We start from the raw sequence: 6,000 nt of genomic DNA, 5'->3' as shown, positions 1-6,000 counted from the left end.
TTTACTAGACCACTGTCTACTAGGACTGTACGTTAGCTCTTTAAGCCCTCTTCCCCTTCCCACCAGCTCATCTCCAATATGTGCCAGATCATGTCCCATTGCATCCCCCTAACTTTAAGGGAAAAGGAAAAAGCCAGTAGATACTACCTATGGAATGCCCATTGGTTTTTCTTTAAGGCAGTAGTTCTTAACTCTGGCTGCAAGTTAGAATCACCTGGGAAAATTTTGGAAAAGATGATTATGCTGAGGCCCAACCTGTAGCCAATGAATCAGAATCTCCAGGGGTGGAACCCAAGTGTGAGAGTTTTTTTTGAAAGTTCTCTATATAATTTTAACATATAGCCAGTGAGAGTGGCTGATCTGGGGCCCCAAAGTAGACCACAGTAATATAGTTCAGAAATGGAGGATTTGCTAGGATAGTTAAATATCACTAAGCTGAGAAACAGACTCTCTTTTGAAGTCTTGATATTATAATAACATTCTAAGAACATGATGCATGGACACAGTCGCTTGACCCTTTAGAGGAAAGGCCAGCCGATGAGTGAAGGGCATGAGTGTGGCTTTGACAAGGGAAAGTACTGGAAGTTTGGGGCCTTTTGGAATATGCTTACTGCTTGAGATAATGTCTGAAGGTTGAGACTGATATGAATTATTTAGACCTTTAGGGAGATTCTTTACAATGGAATCAATTTTTCTTATCTTTTCTTTGCATAGTCAGATTGAAATGGTCAAACCTCTGGAGTGAAACTGACTTTACCAACAGCAGCAAAGAGAAAGTTCTGATGTTCACTACCGTGTTGCTGATAAAACCTAAAATTGATTGAGATGCCCCTTGGCAGGTCTCAAGGAAACTTAAACCCTGTTGCTATAAAGTGTTATAATAATCTCCTTTGTATGTTATGTTCATGAGATGTGTGATATGCATTTAATGAGAACTCACACAAGAGGGTAGAAGCTTGGTCTCTTTAAAGCAATGTAGAATAAAGATTCAGAGGTTGTATTGCAAGTTCACATTTTCTTATTTTCTTGGGAGGTTTTGGCTTTCTGGCACAAAGAGAAGTGTCAGGTCTAAGAGGTTATCCGTTTTTGGTGTGACTGAAGTGACCATATGTCCTGATTTGTCCCAAAGGGTTTCAGTTTACACCTGTTGTCTTTATCATCAATAGCCCACCTTTTCATTTTCTAAAGTGTCCTGGTTTAGATGATAAATCACATGGTCATGTTTGTCATTGTATAGTGTACCTCCAGACTGGGAAGAAGTGACCTGTGTTCTAGTACTATTTCTTCCACTAACTAGCTCTGTGCTCAGTAAATTAATTTTCCTTGTAGGGGTTTAGGTTCCTTCTCAGTCAACAAAGGGGTCTTAAACCCAGGGATCCAGGGTCTAGCCTCCTGGCCAGTGAAAAACATTGCATGCTTTTGTATGAATTTTGTATATATGTCTTCATATATATCTTTGTATATATATATATATTTTTTTTTTCTGGGGAGAGTTTTTGTAGCCATCATCATATTTTCAAAGGGTTTTATGACCCCCAAATGGTAAGGAACCACATTAGATGAACTCTGCAGACTTATTAATCTCCAGAATTCTGTCCTTCTGTGGTTACGATGCTTTTAAAATAGAACTTGGGAGTCAGTTAAAATATTGTCTGAGAATATCTCCACAGTGAGAACTGTATCATAATTGATTTTCCTTGTACCAAACAAATAAATGGAATCTTATTTTTAGAGACAGGCAGCCCACGCACTGCAGTGATGAAAGGACTCTCCAATGAGGCAGACAGGAACCCTGCAGTTGGGAATACAGAGCCTTCTCCTATGGGAAGACCACAGGAAAAAGAAACACCCAAGGGGGAGGCGTGGGTCTTTGTGAAGTAAGGATGATTTACAAGGCAACCAAAGAAATGTCTTGGCCTTCTTATCTAAGGCTGATAGAAAAGAGAATGGAAGATAAGTAATTAAGGAAGTAATTATATTATAGACCAAAAGAAGGGACAGGGAGCTAGGAGTCTGCAGATGTTTTCGGTTCTGCCATTAAACTAGAGCATGACCTTGGGCAGATCAGTTTCCTCTGCTACAAAACCAGAATCAAACTCTGTGATTATTTAATTGTCATGACTCAAATCTCTGTACTTGCTCATTTCAGCTCATTTCCCCCCTTTCAGTGACCTTTAAGAAATTTTCCTGTGCCTCTTTTTATTTTTTCAGAATCATCCACTTGCCAAAGTCCTTGCTATACTGCATTTTTTCATAAAGTATGCCTCATTGAGAACATTTTATATTTTAAACACACCTATTTATTGTAGAGAGAAAATCTGCTTTGAAATTATGGCCAGAACTTTCCTAGTGCGTTCTTTTGAAGGATGTAGCACTTGAGCAAAAAACCCTAGAGGTCGTTTTTGGTTTAGAGTGACCACTGAAACAATGATGAAAATAGCTATAAACAGTTCAAAAAGTGATTTGAGTAAAATTGTTCAGAGGATCGGACTGGAGCCTGGGAAATCCTAGAGGCCTAGCCCTGATGGTAACAGGAAACATTTGGTATTAACACAAAATTCCGTTCGAATTTTTCATCAAGTAACTCATGGGTGATGATGAAGAATTTTCTATTTACCTTATTTGCATTGTTGAACAACTCTCATTCACAATTTCTGCTATAATATTTAGATTCAGGGACAACTCAAAGCACAACAGTAATAAATGTTTGTCAGGCAGCATTATCCAGTAGACTGGCTCAGTGCTCTCTGGAGTGAGGTGTGAGCATCTCAGGGGAGGTGCAAGATGATCCATTGGATCATGGGGAAAATGTTAAACTCTTATTTAAACTTCTATTAGGTGTACTATCAAGCATGTTTAGGGGATCCCCAGGCTAAGCCATTGTTTATTCTTTGTGAGGTGTTTGTCTTAGGACATATAGATATATATACAATGTGGTGTTGCTATAATGAGTGCTAAGATTTCAACTCTATAAGAGCCATAGACTCTGGAGAATGTGAACTGGGACATTTCTAATATGACGAGGATTGACAGGTTGTGTTTGATACCATGTGCTAACAGCCTGAAGATATTGAGAAAAAGGACTACACAAAATGAATGACCAATGGACAGTGGATTTGATACATGGTCCCTTGATAGTGACTTTTGAGGTGAAAGTCACACAGTTCAGCTATCTGAGGATTCTGGCAGGCATCACTATAAGCAACCACCCCCTACCCCTGAAAGGACTCGTATTTTCCCTTCTCTGTTTTCTTTTATCAAATGGCGGGTAAAACAAAATCTCAAGTTGATTATAGCTCTAGTATCACTTATGTCAATGTCATTCAAAATAATAACGAATGAGGGGGAGAAATGGACAAACTCTTATGAGGAAAAAAATGGAATCCAATAAAAAAGGTAGTATCCAAGGTAACTTTTAATTTGTGGCTGAGGCTAGTGGCTTCGTTAGAATAATGTGGGAAAATTTTTTAAAATTCTAATGCCTGAAACCCACCCCCAGAGATTCCCACCAGAGATTCTGTCTTAATTGTCTGGAGTGGAGCCTGGCATCAACTTAACCTCCCATGTTTTGCTGGTTTGAAGACCTGCAAGGAATGTCCTGCCATCAGTTAATTTCTGTAACAAACATTAAACATGCTGGCTCTGTTTCTCTCAGACTCTTAGGAGGAGCCATACTTTTCCCAACCCATCAAATATTCATGGCCTTGAGAATTGATAAAAGTAGGAGCTGGTACCTATATAACGTAAAAGCTACATTAGAGAAAGTAAGAAACTTGGCATCTGATAGAAGAAATATTGGTCGTTCTATCATAAATTATTTACTCTCATGCTGTTCCTTTAAAGACATGCTTCCTGATTTAAAATTCCCTTCTCCCTTTTTCATATTCAAGTGTGGACATTAACTTCTTCCTTGTCTATCTGGTGGTGCAACTCAGTAAAGAAAAATGTTGAAAAATCATGTAATGTTAAAAGAACTCTAGGAAGAAAAAAAAAGAATTGGTTACCTCAATTCATTCACCAGTTTTTCAAGGGAAATGAATATTCAGATTTCCCTTTTAAGTTATTAGTTGCTTTGGGGATGATATATCTAAGGTTGCTCAGCCATTCCTCTCAAACTGAAATCTGCAGACAGAACTCATCCATTGTTTGGGTGTGCTTCCCCTTTGTGGTACAGATGCTTTCCTGTTGAATCCCTTCTGATGACATATGGAGCCACAGGAAATTTAGGGAATAAAAATGGTTTCTACATAAAACAATTGTATACACTTTTGTGGAGATTCCTCTTTTTGGTTTATTCTTGGCACTTTGAAGCGTAAAAAAGAGGGAAGTTAAAAGTACAACAATTGGCATAAATACACATGGATGAAGGAAGAAATCTGATTGCTCTCCAACTCTTTCCACTCTTACATATAACCTGTGTATCCCTGGGGTCAGTCAGGAAAAGAGAGTATGATAAGAATAGTAGTTTAATAAAGGGGATTTATTATTGGAAACTAGTAAAAAACAATGCGTATTAGTCTGTTCTTGCATTGCTATAAAGAATTACCTGCGACTAGGTAATCTGTAAAGAAAAGAGGTTTGATTGGCTCATGGTTCTGCAGGCTCTAGAGATAACACGACTGGAAGAGGCCTCGGGAAATTTACAGCCATGGCGGAAGGCAAAGGGGAAGCTGGCACATCCTACATGCCTGGAGCGGGAGGAAGAGAGAGCAGGGAGAGGTGTTGCACACTTTTAAACAACTAGATCTCATGAGAACTCACTCACTATCATGAGAACAGCAGGGGGAAATCCCCCGTGCCCCCGCCCATGATCCAAACACCTCTCACCAGGCCCCTCCTCCAACACTGGGGATTATAATTCGACATGAAATTTGGGCAGGGGCACAAATCCAAACCATATCACAATGGTATTGGAAGAGAGGAAGAAACCAAACAGGGAATGCAGGGGCAAAACAGAGGTTAGTGGCAGCAGCAGATCAGTACCAGGAGGCATCTGGGGAGGAGATAGTGTGAGCAGAGGCAAGAAACCAGGGCTTCTGGATGCAGTCAGTAACCATGGCAAAAGCTGCCTTCTGGAGCCAGGTGGCATCAGGGAGGGAGGAGCTTCTTTGCTAGACTAGAACCAGAAAAGGGAGGGAGCAAATATCCTGACTCTTCCTTTCCCCAGCCCTCCAATACGTCTCTAAGCCTGAACCTAATAGGAAGCCAATAGTTTCTAACTGCAATACAATTTTAGCAAAACAATACTAATTGTCACATTAAATTAATCTTGTTAATTTGAACTGTATTGGTTTGGTAGTTTTGTTTCTAATTTGTAAATTTGTTTTGGTATTATAGTTGTTTAGCATAATGAGTTTATATCTAGTTTTACATTTGTATATATTTTTAAAGTAACATTCTAATGAAAGTAATTTGTCAATATTAGGGGCTCAGGAGAATATGTTTCCTCCAAAAAGAGGGTATACATTACACAAGTTTGACAATAATGACATAAAATTCTGATAGCAGGAATCACCCAGGACTTAACTGGGAGAACTGGGAAAGAGAATCTGAGGATTGCCTAAGACTTGAGTCACAGAGGGTAGGAGTCCTCAGTTTTGCTTACGATGACTATTTTAAAGACACACTTCAAAAAGGGAGGATGTTTACTAAAACTCCAACTCATAGGCAGACTTTGCTTTTTTATCAGAAGTATGTAATAAAATATTTTAAGTGGGGTCAATATAAATGTTGTCAACCATGAGGCTTGCCCCCAAGGTTGATTTTCTACATGGGTGATCTGCAATATGTTCTTTTTAAAAATGACTGGCTTTGCAGCCTTTCTGGTCACCAGCAGGAGGTATTTTTGACAGACCTGAAGGTGACCCTAGAGGCCAGACTGGGAACATCTCGCCTTTAGCCTCTAGTACAATGGGACATAGAGAGTAAGGAAAATCAGTTGCCACATATTGGGTGAAGCCTTGTGTTCACTGATAGAAGCATTTTGTCTAAATTCCTGTC

The sequence above is a fragment of the Nomascus leucogenys genome, chromosome 22a (assembly GCF_006542625.1).
Source record: "Nomascus leucogenys isolate Asia chromosome 22a, Asia_NLE_v1, whole genome shotgun sequence".
Classification (NCBI taxonomy): Eukaryota; Metazoa; Chordata; class Mammalia; order Primates; family Hylobatidae; genus Nomascus; species Nomascus leucogenys.
Note: the sequence above shows the minus strand (reverse complement) of the source record.